This window comes from Camellia sinensis, chromosome 3, assembly GCF_055761805.1.
Source record: "Camellia sinensis isolate YWXY chromosome 3, ASM5576180v1, whole genome shotgun sequence".
Lineage (NCBI taxonomy): Eukaryota > Viridiplantae > Streptophyta > Magnoliopsida > Ericales > Theaceae > Camellia > Camellia sinensis.
The window spans coordinates 160,064,173-160,082,608 of NC_138963.1; the positions used below are offsets into that span (position 1 = coordinate 160,064,173).

At 39.7% G+C, this 18,436-nt stretch overlaps 1 pseudogene; it reads right to left on the bottom strand.

Annotated features, from left to right (window-relative positions):
• Window positions 1-14,221: 14,221 nt before the first annotated feature.
• LOC145821173 (wall-associated receptor kinase-like 8) lies at window positions 14,222-15,390 on the bottom strand (annotated as a pseudogene).
• Window positions 15,391-18,436: the final 3,046 nt, after the last annotated feature.

Sequence of the window (18,436 nt, forward strand, 5' to 3'; positions counted from 1 at the left end):
ATTGTGCAGCTTAGGATCACTCTCAGCCTCAAGACTCGAGCCCTTGTTTTAAAGCCTTGAACCACAATTCGTAGTGCTCAACGATCGACCATCAAGAGAGGCCTGTGTGGCCAGATTGGAAGCAGCCCTCGAACAAGAGGCACCAAAGTCAGATCAAGAAGATCAGATCTCATCAGAAGAAGCCTGTAAAGCTAGAACAGAAGCACCCCTCCAAACTAGAGGCAAAAATGTCCGATTTGCTCGAAGAGCCAAAGATGGGTCCTTCAGTAAGTTAATGCAACAGCCACTCTCCTGGATACGGATGGCTTCAAAACCCTAAAACCATTTGCCATGGACTTGTTACACTTTTACCCTTTGAGCGGCTCGCTGGGCCGAAAACCCGGAAGGGCGACCCAGGCAAAAGTTAGAGCAAAAGAAAATATATACAAAAAAAAAAAGGAAAAAATATACAAAAGAGAGAAAAAAGAGAAAAAATATACAAAAAAGAGATATATACAAAAAAGACATAAAATAAAATATACAAAAGAGAGAAAAAAAAAAGAAAATAAATGAAAAGAACTGAAAAGAAAAGAAGAAAAACATAGCTCGCAAGGTCGAAAACCCGCAACGGGCGCCTTGGCAAAAGTTAGAGCCTAAAAAGTGAAGGTTAATACCCGAGTGTACCTTTACCGGAACTACGTAAGGCTTGATTCCCATGTTTGGTATACGTAGGCAAGTTCGTCCTGAAGTCCAGCCCCCAACGCTCTCATAGCGTCTCAATCCATGTAATGGTTTTGATTATTTTTGCCCTCCCCGAATCCGATAGTTCGGTTGTGACAACCGAATACGTAGGCAACTTCATCCCGAAGTCCAGCCCTCAACACCTTCAAAGTGACTGTGTCCATATATTGGTTTTGACCATCTTCGTCTTCTCTGTATCCGAGAAAGTTCGGTCGGGATCATCACTAGTGAGGACTGTTTACAATATACTGCGGCATCATCCAGACAAGGGGCAACTTTCCGTTGCCATGAGTCGCCGTTCAAACCAGGGGCAACTTTCCATTGCCGTGCAGCGTTCTTCAAACAAGGGGCAATTTTCCATTGCCTCTGAAGATGACTAGTTTTCTCGAAAATTGTTTTATTTTTCAAAACTGGACCATTTTCTTGGACCCAAAAAAGGAAAATGTTCAGTGCTCATTGCCTGACTTGCATGGTTTTCAAATCAAAAATCGAACAAGTGTGTTAATCTAACTCTCATATTGGTCAAAATTGTTTTAGTAGAAAACCAAAACAAAAATGGTCATAATGATGAACTAGGGGCACAGTTGAGTTGGGCTCCCTGTCTTTCCCCCATCGCCAACATACTTGCCAAGAAGGGCACAACTCAAGCTGTCATTAAAGGGCTGAAAGCTCTCTCAACCTCCGAGCAACGAGGTATCGAACCAAGTGCGAAGCACGAATCTGAAGGGATCAAGGTACTCCGTTCCCTTACCTGGGGCATCGACCAAGCGCCACCGGAAGAAACAGCCGTGAGCTAACCATGTCGGGCGTGAACCCACAACTTCCTATTCATCCATTAAACACCCCGGGGAGGGATAAAAATGAGAGAATAAAGAATAGAAATGTGTAAGTTGAGAGAAAAAGCGAGCCAAAGGGTCTAGAGAGAAAAACTGAGCCTGAGGGCCGAATGATGTGAGAACCACAAATAAGAAAGGGTGGGAAACAATGCCCAGAGAAACTGGCTCCTCGTGATCTGAGGTCCCCCGTCTCCGTTAACACGTCTGTATGTCGTGTCTTTTGTCTTGTTTACTTCAACCTTTGTTTTGAGTCTTTTCCGAGTGTGTCACGTTGTGTTTAGGTTGTTTACCTTTTTTGTCTCCGCTGTTGAGTCATTCTCACTATGTCCAGTTGTAGGCTCACTACCCCGGTTTAAAAAAAAAAAAAAAAAAAAACCCTTCTTCAATTTCAAAAATTAATCGTTATGTGCTCAGAATACTGTGTCATTCTCCACATTTGTGCAAAAACATGATTTGGTTCTTTCATACAACTGCAGGGTCCACCCCCGATAAGTGTGAACAGGAAAACATGGGCCTCTTTGAAGCTTCTGGGTTTCAGATCGCATCTGAGTGTGCTTCAACTTCAGTAGATTCAACCTTCATGGTCCGTCTTGTCAGATTTGGGCTGTTTGTTCAGGATCCGCTGTGTGCAAAATGAACCAAGTGCTGTGTTATGAGCTGTATGCAGATTAATCCTCAGTAGAGTATGAGTCGAGTGTTCAGAATGTGCAGTGGTTGGTATGGGTTGTTTTGCTGTTGGCTGGTTCGTTATCTGATTATTACAATGCAAGTGTTCAACTTTCAAACAACAGATCAATTTCATTTACATTGAGGTGCAACATGATGCAATGCAATGCAATATATGAAATGTACAAATGCAACACTTTTTCAGACAAAAAGTTTGTTTCATTTCATCATCTTTTTCAAGTACATGGTTTTGGAAATAAAAATCTGCCCGCGGCAGTACAAGGTACTCTAGCTACCAGCAAAAGGTACAAAAGAAAAAGAAAAAGAAAAACAGTAAAAATCTAGATCAATGACAAAGGATCTCAGGCCTGGGAGTCCGTCCTAGTCCTCTTCCTGGATGAAGGTCCAGGAGCATCATCAGCGCTGTCATCTGAGCCCGAGTCCGAGCCGTCTCCGGTCTCCTCCAACGACGACTCTGCCTCTGCCTCTGCCTCCGACTCCTCGTCATCGTCATCAGGGACTGGAGCCCGCGAGCTACTCCCGACGTGAGTGCGCCGCGCCTTGGTGCGGGGGAATACTCTGCCCTCTCCATCTCCTCCGACAGGAACAGAAGGCCTGGCTGGAACACCTCCCACAGTGGGAATCTGGAAAGGAGGCAGAAAAGTATAAGAGGCAAACGCATCAGTATGCCGTGAGCAATTTATCAGTGCAAAATGCAGTGTATGAGTACAGTGTGCGAATGCCGTGAGCAATTTATCAGTGCAGAATGCAGTGTATGAGTACAGTGTGAGAATGCCGTGAGCAGTTTATCAGTGCAGAATGCAGTGTATGAGTACAATGTATGAATGTCGTGAGCAGCTTATCAGTGCAGAATGCAGTGTATGAGTACAATGTATAAATGCCGTGAGCAGCTTATCAAGTGTTGTGTTGTACACCAGATTATGCGAAGCAGCTTATGTGTATGGTTTGAGACCATGATCAGAAGAACATACCGGAATGCTATAGAGGGCCAGGAGGTCGAAAGTCCGCTGCAACATCCCCATCATGGAGGCATTCAGCTCCAAGGACTGCCGGGTATACTCGGAAGAAGCCTGCAAAAGTATCAAATGCATCAGTATTTTGTGGAATATCAAATAAACTGAAATGAAATGCCAATACAAGATGCATAAAATGTAGTAATACATACCGGAGGCAAGTCATGGAAACCGACCAACTCGTGGTCAGCCAGAGGAGGAGCAAAGGGGATCTGGTAGGTCGCCCCACCCTGCCCTCTGTAAGTCAGTAAAGTGGGCAGTGCAGGCCAACCACCCCCCCGCCCTCTCTGAACTCCACCCCTACCGCGGACCCGAGCTCTCATCGATGCTCCTGCCCCAGCCCCCGCTCCTGTCCTAGCTGCCGGCGTCGCGGGTCTCTCTCCCTCAACTCGATGGCCGCCGCTCAGAGGCTACATAACATACATCTGCATGTACTCTCTGTAGTCACCTATGCCTCTGAAGCGGGTCGCATCCCAGCCGATCGTGTAGTCGGCCATCTGCTCGGCGGTGAATCTCTCGGTATCCTTCATATGCTCAGGAGGGTGAACTGGGACTATCTGCTCTGGTAACCCTAGGGTCTGGCGTAGGAAACGCTCGCCCAGGTACCAAGCCCGAAAGACCAGGCCCGACAGCAAAATCCGGAAATGCGAGGTCTCCTCAGCACCGGCAAACTGATCCCGAATCACAGCTGGCAATGGAGCCCAAGGCTGCCAAGTGATCTGAAAATGAAATACAGATTGTTATCTACTATTATTGACAATATAGTGTAAAGCGAAGCTTAAATGAACTGCAAGTAAAACATACCTCTGCGGGAGTGATGGTGTCAAAATAGCGGCGGAAGAAGCTAAACGTCTCCCAAGGCCTCCGCACGCACCTCCCGTCAAAACGGCACGAAAATAGAACGACGAGAGGGGTCTCCGCATCTGGCACGGGGGCGAGTCTTGGAAAGTAGGCGTAGACCCACAACTACAGAATAAATACCAGTATGCTTATCAGATAAAGCAGAATACGGAATAAAACAGACATAGCAGAGCCCTGTGCAGTGTATTGAGCAGAGTGTACAGTGTGAGCAGTGTACAGTCAGTGTAAAACAGAGTATGTGTGTGCCATGTGTACAATATATAGTCAGTGTAAAGCAAACCACAGTGTGTGCAGTGTACAGAGTACAGTACAGAGTACAGATAATAGAAAGCAGAAATGAAATGTTAAGAAGAAAAAGGAAACGTACCTCCCAAGCGCGCCAATAACCCCCGAGCAACTGTCCACTGCCACAGGAAGTTGAGCTCATGTAGCCGTAAAGTGTAGCCAGAGCGGCGCCACCCCAGTCATAGCGCAGGATCTGTGTGATATCCACTAAAGCGCTAAGCAAGTAGAGGGGCACGGTATTCGCCCGGTCGGCGAAAATAGTCGTCCCCAGCAGAAACATCAGAAAGCCGCAGGCTTACTACTCCACCGCCTCCTGGGTCATCAGAGCCTCCTCGGTCAAAGCTGACTGGACCCTGAACTGGACCTCGAACCAGGAATATCGGACGAAGCCGGGACGTGCGAGGGGTGGCACCTCGCCAAGCAAATATGTCTGAGCGGCCTCCCACTCGTCCATGTCGATATCAAAGGGGATCGGATCACCGCCTATCCCAATGCCGGTGAGCATCGAGAAGTCGTAGGGAGTCATCGTCATGTTTCCCGTAGCAGAGAAGTGGAAGGAATCGGTGGTGTCCTACCACCTCTCCGTTAGAGCAGCAAAGAGAGGCCTGGTCGTGGTAAGTCTGGATAGTCCTCTGCAGAATGCACCGAAGCCGGCCTGATCTATGATGTGGCAAACCGCATCGGGTAGCTCAGCGTACCAGTCTCGGGCGGCGATGTTCCCATACCCCCGGACGGTATGGGAATCTCCCTGTTTTCAAACAAATAATTGCGATGCGATGCTAAATATACCAGTTTTGAAAGGCATTCAGAATTCAGGCAAATATAGCATGTGTGCATATTTTCAGATTCAAACAACTATTGGTTGCCGGTGTGCTTACAGTGAACTACAACATGTGATGTGCCAGCATGTTTGAGTGGTTCAGGGCAAATGCAGTGTGTGTGCACGTGTCAGTTTCAAACAGATATCAGTTGCAAGTGTGTTCGCAGTTAACTACAGTATACAGTGCATCAGTGTATCTGAGCTAAGCAGTTAAAGAATATAATCAGCTATGGCAATTGGCGGTTAAGTGTTCTACGTCGCGGAAAGTAAAACAGTGGAAGGAATGTTACCTCGGAAGCGCCGAAGGACAGATGAGATGTAGGCTCATGCAAGAGAAGCTCTGGAGGCATCGCCCTATCAAAGCTCCGAAACTGGCGAAGTCTGTCGGGAGGCAAGACGTGGATCGCCGACCGGTAGGTCGCCGGGTCGAACGGGCAGACGCTCAAGGGGAGAAGCTCGGTCTCTGGGTCCATCTCGTGATCCGGGGGAGTCCCGCCCCGTAGAATATCATCTGCCATCTCAGAGAAAATGAGGAAATGGCCTGAAAAGTGAAAACAAGGCTAGAATGCGAAAGGTCAACAAAAAGTCAACCCCGGGAGGGTAGAAAATGGCCGGAAAAGCCGAAATGTGGAAAATGTGATGAAATCAAGAAAACCTTGGGAGAAACAAACTCCAAGAGATGGAAATCGAAAAAAACTACACCGAAACGAAGTTTCGATCGGATGAAAGTGTTCGAAACGCGATGAACTTCGCGAATCAAACGATGAAACGGGCGTGAAACGCAAGAAAACGGAGAAGGGAATAGGGAAAAATGCTCTAAAGAGAGAGGGGATGAAATTTCGGCTAGAGGGAAGTAAGAAAATAGGGTTTGAAACCCTATTTTGAAAGACCCAAGGCGACAAGTCAAAACTGCCCCGATTCAGCAACATTTGTCCGGTCGGCTACATTTTTGGCCGGTCGGCCAAATATTCGGCCGGTGAGATGTTTTTATGGCCGGTGGATGGCCGGTGACCTCCCCTTATGGCCGGTGAGCCTCCTATAACCTTCTTTGGGTCAAATGTATAGTTTGGGGCATTTATTTCTCAAGATAGTGCAAGAAATGGCATTTTCGAAGCTCAACCGGCCTCCGTTTTGACCTCGGACCGTGTCTTTTGTGCGTGGCACTCGAATATGTGCAAGGTGTATCCTTTTTGTATCCTTTTGTCTCTTTTAAGATTCGAAAGTTGCCCCACATACGTTGTTTTGCAAACACGTGTTGAGTTATACATTATTATGCTTGCATTGTTATGCATTCGTCATGGTCTGGCGAGACCTTAAATACACTCGGTCTTGGAGACCTTAAATCCTCTGAAGTTGCAAGTCCTTCGGTGTTTGTCGTGCCCGAACGACTTTTGGTAAGTTGCATTGTACATGTATTTCAAGCGACTCGCGTCATCGCATATTCAAGTTCACATGCATTTCAAGCGATGCGCGTCGTCGCGCATTCGAGTTCATAAGCATTTCGAGCGACACACGTGGTCGCACATTCAAGATCATTTGCATTGTCATGCATATCACAAGACGTGCGTTGTCACGCGTTTACATCAGCATGCATCAACATGCATTTCAAACAAAACCAAAAAAACAAAAAAACAACAACATGTATATGTCATGCATTTCATTGTAATATATTGCATATGTCATGCATCCCACTATATCTATTCCATTGCATATTGTAGATGTTGCATTGTAGCTTGCATGCATTCATTGCATCACCTCCATCTAGGGTTTGCACCTTTCCTTGTTGAGCTTGATCTGGTATGTGCCCATACTTTTCACGTCTATACACTCATAGTTCTATATGACCGTTCTATGTTAGACGTGGCTTGTTTGTGTTCATGCCTTTCCTAGGCAAGATACGGTTTGGTCGTAGGCCTTAATCCACTATATCCATTCCATTGCATATTGTAGATGTTGCATTGTAGTTTACATGCATTCATTGCATCACCTCCATCTAGGGTTTACGCCTTTCCTTGTTGAGCTTGGACTAGTATGTGCCCATACTTTTCACGTCTATACACTCATAGTTCTGTATGACCATTCTATGTTAGATGTGGCTTGTTTGTGTCCATGCCTTTCCTAGGCAAGATACGGTTTGGCCGTAGGCCTTAATCCACTATATCCATTCCATTGCATATTGTAGATGTTGCATTGTAGCTTGCATGCATTCATTGCATCACCTCAATCTAGAGTTTGCGTCTTTCCTTGTTGAGCTTGGACTGGTATATGCCCATACTTTTCACGTCGATACACTCATAGTTTTGTATGACCGTTCTATGTTAGACGTGGTTTGTTTGTGTCCATGTCTTTCCTAGGCAAGATTTGGTTTGGCCCGCGCGCCATATCCATCATACATATTACATTATAGTGTAATTTTTGCATCCTGCATTAGGATCATGTTCTTTCGTTAGCGGATCATTCCCCACTTATGTCATTCCACCCAATTACTTGTTCTTGCGTCCGTCTACATCACTCATAGTTCTGCATGTGTACGCGCTTTGAGGGTTGCAGAACCTTTTCTATAGTAGACGGACGTGTTACTTCCATCAATCTATTTGACATTTGTGTGGTTTTGAACCGCTCATGATTGGATCATGATTCAATTGCATTGCATTTCATTTGCATTATTTCAATTGCATTGCATTTTCATTTGTATTATTATACATAGTTTTGTTATATTGCATATCATTTTGCATTCATTTTGCATTGTTATGCATGTTGCTAACAATATTGTACCTGTTAAATTTGCTTTCTTTTCAGGCACGATATTATATGTACGGTTCATTTGAGGCTGGTGCAACCAGACGAACCGGACAGGTATTGTATCCTCTGCGTGAGACGTATTGACAATTGCATAATTCTCTTACATCTTTTCTGCATTGTAGTGTAGTTTGGTATATGCTAGCTTAAACTGTTGCATTATTATGCTTCGTTACAGCTTTCTTTGCATGATCATAAGCTATGTTCGGCTTTGTGCATTGTCTTGCATTTTGCCCCTGCCTTCGGGCGGATATCTTGTTTGTCTTGCATGTTTGTCTAAGTCTTCGGCCTTGTCAAAAATGGGTCGTCTGTGGGCTTTGATATTCACTCCAGTCATTGTTATGACTTTCAAGTTTTGTCAAAGAGGGGCAACTGTAGACACCCCATTTTTGACCGTCCTCAAGACTTGGACGTCACTACTTGAACGCTCGGTGATCATCCATGTTTGTGTTCGTCTTGAGTTCCCGGAGGTCTCGGCTACGCGCCTTGCCTCAGGATCTCTCGACTCGACTGTTTTGTGTCTGGTTTTGCACCAAACACTTGTGCTTTTCCTTGGAGGGGCAGGGAATGGCTTGTGGGCCATCCCCACACTCCACCGGCCATGGCTTGAGGCCACCGGCTATGTTTTGTTGCCACCGGCCAAATTCTTGGCCGGCCGGCACTATAGATGGCCGGCCGGCTATCGTTTTTTGGTCAATTGCATTTTTGGCCGGCCGACTACTGTGCATCTGCTTTTGTAAATATTTTTGTGCAGCTGGCATACACTGTCACCCCCTTCATGCACGTGTATGGAGGGATTGCCCTCTTGTTAGCTTCCTTTGGAAGCTTTACAAGACTAATTGTCTATAAAAGAGAACCTCTTCTCTCTTGTTCAGGGGTTAGACAATTTAGACAACATTTTCAGAGCTTGAGATTTAGGGTTAGGGTTTACATATATCCGCTATCTCTATATCTCTCTCTCTCTCTCTTGTGTTTAGAGTGTGTTTAGTCTCATTTTTGTGCACAAACACCCACCATCACACCTTTTCGTAGTTGCTGAGGTACCAGAGGTCTTTCCTTGAAGCTTTTGGACTAGTTTGGAACCAAAAGAGCTGCTGGAACATTGTTTGTGAAGAGGGTCTACAAGGGTAAGACTTTTGTCCATTTTTACCCCATTTTTACAAAGCTTTTTAGCCTATCTTGCATCTGTTTTTGAGCTTAGCATATAACATATAAAAGTCTTGCTTTTTTCTGCTCTAAATAGTTTGTTAAGGGTGTTTTAAGCTTTGGGGTTGTTTGACCCCTCTTAAGGCTTGTTTGGCCTTTGTTTTGTGCCATTTTGGTTGAGTTCCGGGACCATTGTGTTTGGGCCTCCTCACCACTGAAATCATGAGGGATTTTAGAGGTGAGGATGGTGCCTTCAGGTCCTAGGAAGGAGAGGGTCACCCCCTCTCCTTGTTGTCCTTGAAAATGGCTATTTTTGCCTCTTGAGGGAGCATCTAGTTTAAGTGTGTGTTGACCATGCCTTGACTGATATCTATGCTTATTTTACCATGAAATAGCATTGTGTTGAGTTGGTTTTGGTACACCATGCTTGCTTAGCATACATGCCTAGTAATGCCATGATTTGCCTCAATACATGCATAGCATTTAGACTACCATGCTCATGTGTTTTGGTTAAGCTTTGTGAAGCTTATATGCATATTTTGATGTGCTAAGGGACTGTTTTAGGTCATTTGAGTCATTCATGTCTTGCTTTGCATAGCTACCATGCAATCCCTCTTGAATGCCTTAAGCTTTGGCCTCTCTAGTATGCCATCCTTGCTTTGTTTCAGTGGTTTGGAATCACTTGGTATGTTATTTTAGACCTCATGATGTGCTTATATGCTTGCATTTTCCATCCCTTTCATGCTTTGAAGAGTTAATGGCTTATGCTCCATGTTTAGGCCCTTGTTGATGCATATTTGTGTGTGTGTGTGTTTTCATGCCTTTGTTGCATCATTTTGGCCAATGTTTTAGGCTTGTTTGAGGGCTGCCTAAATTAGTTTAAGTCCACCCCTTTGCATGTTGTTGCATGCTCACCTTGTGTGTTGTTGTATATTAGTGTGTTGTTGCATGATTGAATGAAGCCACATGCTTGCTTGTATGCTTGAACATCCATATTGTGTCTTGCATACTTGTAGGTTGCATTGCTTCATGCCTTACATGCTTCTTTACTTAGGTTGTGTGCGTAACCTACATTACACATTGCATTGCCATGTTGCATATTAGCCTCCATACCTAGGATGCATTACATTGGCATGCATGCTTCACCTCTTGAGTTGAGTATGATAGAGGTTGAGCCCCTTTTGCTTGATTATATGCATTGCATTCCATATCAAAATGCATACTTGGTTCCTTGGGCCATCATGCATGGAAATACGTGGTTGGTGGCCCGAGAATCGAGGCCGATCCTCCTTTGAGTCATAAATATGATAAGGAGTGTGGTTGGTGCATACATTGCTTGAAATGCATTGCCATGCCAAGTTATGTCCTCTGCTGCTGTCAAACCAGTTTTTGCAGGAAGATTTGGCCGGGCGGCCATCTTAAGTGTCAACCGGCCATCCATAAGCAGCTGATGGATTAATTTGTGGCCGGTGACCATTCTCCATGGCCGATGACCAATTCCCTCAGCCGGTGGTGTTCCACAACACTCAGAGAAGCAACCCTGAGATTTGTGCAGTCTTCAGAGAAGGATAACAGTCAAAGCAGAGGCAACTTGTGCATGGCAATGACTTTCCGAGCGGAGCCGAGCGCGCATTGCATTGGGCCCTCTTCCCGAGGCTGTTTACTGCTTTCATTAAATTAGTCAATTTGTTAATTAATTAATTGGTCTGTAATATTTAATTAACTTGTAGGTTAATTAACTTGTATTATTCTTTCGGTCCCTCCGAGCGAGGGCAAATTTATAATAAGTGTGGGTGCGTGTGTGCATGTCTCCCAACCCCACGTCTTTCTTCCTTTTTATTTACTAGCTTTCGATGGTTAGCCTAGGGCATGTTTCAATTAGCATATAGTATGATAGCATGCGTGCATCCATACATTTGTCTTACATGCACCGGGCTCGGCGCATCATACTAACTGCATTTGTATTTCAATTCCAAAGTTGAATACATGTTAGTTGTAGCATCATCACATGCCATCTTAGAATAGCCGAGCCTATTGTAGTTGCATCTTGTATGTGTTGCATTAGCCATTTTAACATGAGCTAGGATCATGCATTGATTACTAACTAGCTTTTGTTTTGGCTCGGAGTACTAAGTAAGCATTTACGCTTTAGCATACCGCATGCGTGTGAGTGTTGCCATAAGAGCATGATTACCATGAGGCTAGCTGCTTATGTGATATAACTGCTTGAGTGCCTGTGGGTGGAGGTCGAATTACCTAAATTGGAATAACGCATTAAAACTGTGAGTTTTAAGCCCACCAGATAGTGGCAAAACCATCTTTTCTAAAGCCCACTTGAGGGTGGCAAAACCTGCATTTTAGCCTACTTACGAGTAGCAAACCATTTTCGAAACAAGCATGAAATATTTTGTTCCAATTTAGGCGATTTGGTCTATACTTGTTTGCTGTGCGCATAACATAGTAATTCTAGGCTAATAACCAGAATAAGAACGCATAACGTTTTTAAAAACGGATATCACGGTTAGTAGAGACCGATCTTCAGATCGGGCGAGAAGGGGTGCTCATAGCTGACCTTCCCCAATCGTACCCAAGCTCCCGAGCCGAGGCAACTTTGGTGATGACGGACACGTGGCCTTTGGCACCGAGTCAGGGTTTCCTAAATTTTCCCATAAAAAATATTTAGGTGGCGACTCTGTATCTGGCAAAACAGTCCATGTTTGGCACTTCTTTCAAAATCTGTTTTTCTCAAAACAATTTGCCGGATTTGGACTCTTTGGTTCAGATTTAGAACCGTGACAATTTGAGAGTTCGAACTGTAGTGAACCCAAAACGAACAGAACAGGACTCGTCCTCCCGGGACGTTCGGGGACGTCTACACTACCTCTATTTTGGTAGTTACCATTATTCACATTTTTCTTTTTGTTCAGTTTCATTCACATTTGTGGTATTATTTCATTGTACTAAGGTTTTGAAACTCTCTAATTGATAGTATTTAGAAACTTTAGTTTACACTTGGTGGTGAAATAACATTTTGTTCTTCCATTGTTGTGGCGAAACTTTGTATTCCTCTATTGTCACTTTGTGTTTGAAGTTCTATATTCGTTCATTGTTGCTCTGTATTCGAAACTCTATATTTCTCTATTGTTGTAAGTCAAAGCTCTATTTATGTCCAGTCAATTTTGTTACAAGCATATTCTTCAAACGCTGGTCTGGTTTGATTTGAATTGGTGGAATTGTGAAATTGTATAAATTGTCAGTGATAGTGATAATGATAAAGATGATGATGAAGATAAGGATATGGGTGATATTTTTTATTTTTAAAGTGATTGATTTTTTTTTTTTTTTTAGATTTCTAATTATATTGCTGCCATTGTTTCTATTTTTTTATCAATCAGTGTGAATGTTCACATTTCATATTATTTAAAAGTTTGAAAGCTAAGTGTTGGAATATAGATATGGACATAATTATATATTTTGTAATTTGTGAATGTTCACATATCATTGGTTATTTGTTACTATACTTGTTGTTTGAATAATTATTTTTTGTTACCATTAAACAATTGAAATAGTCATTTTTTTTTTCTTTCAATTTTGTTTCACCTTGCAGTGTGAATGTTCACATTGGTATGAATTTAATTTTTCTAAGGTTAGTTGTATGTTAATTATAAATTGTGAACATTTGTATTTTGATATGAGTTTTTTTTTTTTGAAGTTTTTCGAAAGTTAGTTGTATTTTTTTTTTCTTTGTTTCTTGGTTGAATAATTATTTTTGTTACCACTGAACAATCAAAATAGTCGATTTTTATTTTTTTTCAATTTTATTTTATGTTTGCATGTTGTAATGTGAATGTTCACATTGATATGAGTTTATTTTTTTATTTTTTAAAACTAGTTGTATATTAATTGTAAATTGTGAACATTCACATTGTATTTTGGTATAAGTTTTATTTTTTCGAAAGTTAATTTTATATTTGTTGTTTTTGTTACTATGTTTGTTAGTAAAACGATCATTTTTGTTACCATTAAACAATTGAAATAGCCGATTTTTACTTTTTTCAATTTTGTTTTATGTTTTCACGTTGCAGTGTAAATGTTTACATTGGTATGAGTTACTTTTTTAAGGCTAGTTGTATGTTAATTATAAATTGTAAATATTTACATTGTATTTTTGTATGAATTTTATTTTTCGAAAGTTAGTTATATATTTGTTATTTATTGTGAACATTCACATTGTACTTTAATATGTATTTTATTTTTTCAAAAGTTAGTTGTATGTTTGTTGTTTACTATGAACATTCACATTGTATTTTAATTTTCATTTAGATTTTTTGTTGCGTTATTTTTAAAATTTTCCAATTATAAAAGGTTCAAATTTCATAATTTGAGATTTGCTTCATGGAATGCGAGAGAGATTTTCTCGTTAGAGTAAAGAAGAGATTTCTCCATGAAATAAGGGAAAGATTTTCTCTTTATAATAAATGAGAGATTTTCCATAAAATAAGAAACTATTGTTATGTATTAGTTTCAAAATAGAAACATGTGCAAAAAATTAAAAATGATGATTTGGTCATATTGTATTAAACAGAACTTAATGGAATATTAAAAAAGAATATGGATTAGATAGAATAAAATACTTGGAAAGAGGATTTATCAAAAAACGATCCATCATTCATCTATTTTCATTAATAAAACTGATAGAAAAGAATATTTTAGTTGCATGTTTACATTTTTGATTGCCATCTAAATTTTTAAGTTTGAGATAAGTTTGTACTTAATATTTGCAACATTGATATTACTTGGTTTGTATTAATTAAATGCACATTTTAAATGCTTTTGAATGTGAATGAATGGATGGAAACATCAATTTGAAAATTACCAGTACCTATTTTTTCGTTGCCCTTAGTCAATTCTACAGCAAAAATAATTCAATGCTACTGACATAACTAATTCAATTTTACATCATTTTCTCACCTTTGAGCTATCAAAATTATTTAAAGAAATATTTGAAGGATAAAGCTATATATAGAAAAGAAGCTAAGGTAGGAGCCTCTAATGAAATATCTACCATGGAGCAACATTGTATATCTCATGGTTCATTGAGCAATAGTGGTTTGACATCAAATGATGAAGCTGCGTGATGTCAAAACAAGCCCCTGTTGAGGTTGAAGTAGCTTCCCAAGCCTTATTGAGATCAGTTCTTTGGTAATCAAATACTTCATTATTTTGTTGGGTCGTAGTATTTCCTCGCAACATTCTAATGCCTTCCAATTCAACTGCTACATCTTTCATTGTAGGCCTCTTTTTCCCATTCAAGTTCAAGCATCTTTTTGCAAGGTGAGCAACAGCAACGATCTCCTCTCCAATCCTCCTTGATAATTTTTTGATCAAGAATCTCAAACAAATGATTATCCTCCATTGATTGGATAAAAAACGTAGCTAAGCTCCTGCATTCTTGGGATTTGCCAGAAGAGATTGCTTTTTGCCCTATTAAAAGCTCAACAATAAAAACTCCAAAGCTATAAACATCAGTTTTTTCAGTAAATTGGCTTGATTGGAAGTATTCTGGGTCCAAGTAACCAAAAGTGCCTTGTATTCATGTCGTAAAGTGTGTTTGATCAATAGCAGCTGATCTTGATAATCCAAAGTCTGAAACTTTTGCCCTATATTTATCATCTAAAAGTATGTTTGTTGACTTAATATCTCGATGATATATGGGCACAGATGCAGCATAATGTAAGTAGGAAAGAGCTCCTGCTATTTCTGTGGCAATTCGCAAGCGCATTTCCCAGAGTAATGGAAAATCCTCATTTGCATCATGAATATGCTCAAAAAGCGTTCCATTTGAGATGAGCTCGTAAACTACAAGGGGAACTTCGGTGTCTAGACAACACCCCAGAAGCTTAACCACATTCCTATGGTTGATTTGTGAAAGAATGACAACCTCATTAATAAATTGTCCAACATTTCCTTCATCAACTATCTTAGACTTTTTAATAGCTACGATGCTTCCATCTGACAACATCCCTTTGTAGACAGTACCTTGGCCAAGGAGGCCAAGGATACGGTCCTCATTATAATGATCAGTGGTCTTCTCTAACTCGTTCGAACTGAACAATTTAGTTTTCTCAACACTACCATCACATGAAGATGAAGACAACTTTTCTTTCAATAATAACCCACCATTCCGTATGAAGAATTTTTCTTTCTGCTTCTTGTAGTTTCTTTTTTTTTAGTATTTTGTATAGCCACCAATTCCAGAGATCATACCTACATAGTTCAAAATACAACAATATATTAATAAGTATTAGACGATTGGTTTGATGGGTGAATCAAGAATAAATAATTAAAAGAAAAGAAACATGCCATTGTTACTGTCCGGGGTTTTGTCCGGGGTTTTACGCATCTCTTTCTATAAAGACAAGAAGTTTGGGAAGATCAAAACGCAAAATAATGTTTTGTTGTATCTTTTTGTTGTGTCTTTACTCTTTTTATTTTAAAGGCTAACTTGGCTTGTTTACTAGGTATCCTTTGCAAAATGCATAATTTGACAATTATAATTCTTTACAGCCACATTTTTTTTACAACATTTATTACTGTTTATTAATAATGGAAATAAGCCCCATACTATGTGATGATATGAAATTATTTTCATTATGAATATGCGGTAAGAAATATTGTAAAAAAATGTATAGCTATAGCATGAATCATAATTTGCCTTTTTCATAGATGATTTAAGCAAATAAAAATAAAACATAAATGATTAGGTCATCTTGATAAGTCTCGTTACATGCCCAAAAAATAGAACCGGATAGGTCTAATTGAAGTAATAACAGAGAGGAGAGTAAAAAACATTTATGTGGCTCACTATGTCAAAGTCTCATATTTGTACATTAAGATAAATAAATAAATAAACACGTCTGATACAACTCATTATTAGAATAGAAAATAGTAAGAACACACAGCTCACCATTATTAGTAAAAAAAAATATAGGATAAATTACAAATACACCTTCTGAGATTTGATTAAAATATGAATCGTACCTTGCAATTTTGTAAATTACATTCCATCCCTGAGGTTTCTAATTTCATAACAAATCGCTCCTTTATTAATAAATCATCAAGTCAATTAACCGTTTTTAATGATATTAGAAATATGTTTCAATTAATAATTTAGATAATTTTATTATTGTATAGAAAAGTAATTATGAATTTTATTTTTTTAATTAATTCTATTAAATAAAAAAATCTCACAAGGGGGTGCATTTTAAGCAAACCTCAGGAGTGCATTTGTAATTTATCCTTTATTAAAATATTTAAGTCATCTCTTTTATATTTTTTCTAATTCTTAACTAATTATATATTATACATATCATTAATTTTAAAAAATGAGTCTATAAAATTGAGTTACATAATTTTCAAAAAAAATATTATGTAAACTAACAAATCGTACAAATTTGTGTCCTTTCCCCAATAATTAAAAAAAACATATTAATTCTTAGGCCTCGTTTGGCAAGAGGCTATTTTAGCCAATTAGCCAAAAAGTTACTAAATTAGCCAAAAAGCCAACAACCCATACCAAAAAGTCAAAGATTCTCTTTTCTCTCTACTTTTTGCACATCTTTTCGTAATTAGCCAAAAAATCATCCCAAACATACAAGTTTTTTTTACCTACCTTTTTAGCCAAATAGCCAAAAAGTTACTAAATTAGTCTGTTCCCAAATGAGGCCTTAGTCTAAGATATTGAAAAAGTTTAACATTTTCTCCCTCTAAAAGGATGTGCCCTTTACAGTTTTATCATTATCGTTCCAACTGACTCAATACAGCATTAACTAAAATATAGACATACATTGACCCCATATAAATATAAGGAAATATTTTTCTTAGGAAATATTTTTCTTATTATCAGTATTTTATTATCATTTTGATTTTATATTTTTTGAGAGTTCTACTAGTTTTATTGCAGTGAGAGCATCTCCAATGCACTAGGCATATAATACTTGTTAGTTAAAATGCCTAGTGTGATTCATTTTTTTCAATTCCAATGCACTAGGCATATGATTAGGCATTTTGGCTCAACTCATATTCACTAGCTACATGTAGCTAGCCTTCAACGCTAGGCAAAATGTGTTCAATCATTAGGATCATTTCCCTCCATCTTTGTTATTGACGTGGCATTCTATAAAATTAATAGTATTTAGATAAATAGCTAAAATAAAGAGCATGGTTGGAGTAAAAACATAAAACAGTTGATAGGCAAAATAAAATATATACTTTATAGTAATATTTAGATAGGTAAAATGCCTACTACCGTTGGAGATGCTCTGACATATTATTTTGAAATATGGATAATTAATTTTTTTACCACGCTAAAATTGTGTGTTTTCAACTGATTTAACAAAATAATTTGACTTAATATTTACAATTCTGCCGGGTAGCTCGAAACCAAATGGCCCGAATGGCTCGAAAATGCAAAACAACGTCGTTTTGCATTTTTTTTTTCTTCTTCTTCTTTCCGTCTTCGTCTTCCTTCCTCCTCTCTTTTTTGTCTCAAACATTTGTGAACATTGACAAAATTGAACTGGTCTGTGCAGAAAAGAGAGGAACATTTGTGATCAACATTTGTGAAAGAAAGTGGGTTGAACATTTGTGATCAACACTTTCTTCATCTTCTTCAACATTAGTGAACTGGTCTGTGCAGAAAAGAGAGGAGGAAACCCACTTTCTTTCACAAATGTTGAACATTGACAAAATTGAAGTTGAACATTTCTTCATCTTCTTCTTCCTCTACTTTCTTTCCCTAAAAACTATCAAACCCATCTCAAAATTGAAGGAAACCCACTTTCTCTCTCTAAAAACAAAATCAAAATCAAAATCAAACCAACCCACCGATCAAACACAAAAATCAAACTCACCCACAAAAAATCAAATCCACCTATCGAGAGAGAGATCTTCCCAAGAGATACACACACACAGATACAAGAGGGATCTTCCCCTTCCATCATCATCAACACACACAAATCTTCCCCCTTCATCATTATCAACACACAGAGATCCTCATCTTCCTCTCTTCTGCATTTTCTCTTTCTCTCTTTCTCTCTTCTTCCTTCTCTCTTTCTCTCTGGGCTTGGTTCAACCGTTGACAGAGAAACGAGAAGTGGAAGGGAAAGAAGAAAATATATATATATATATATATATCAAAATCAAAACGACATCGTTTTTGAAAATCGGGCCATTCGGGAGAAAATGTTTCGAGCTACAAAACATTTTTC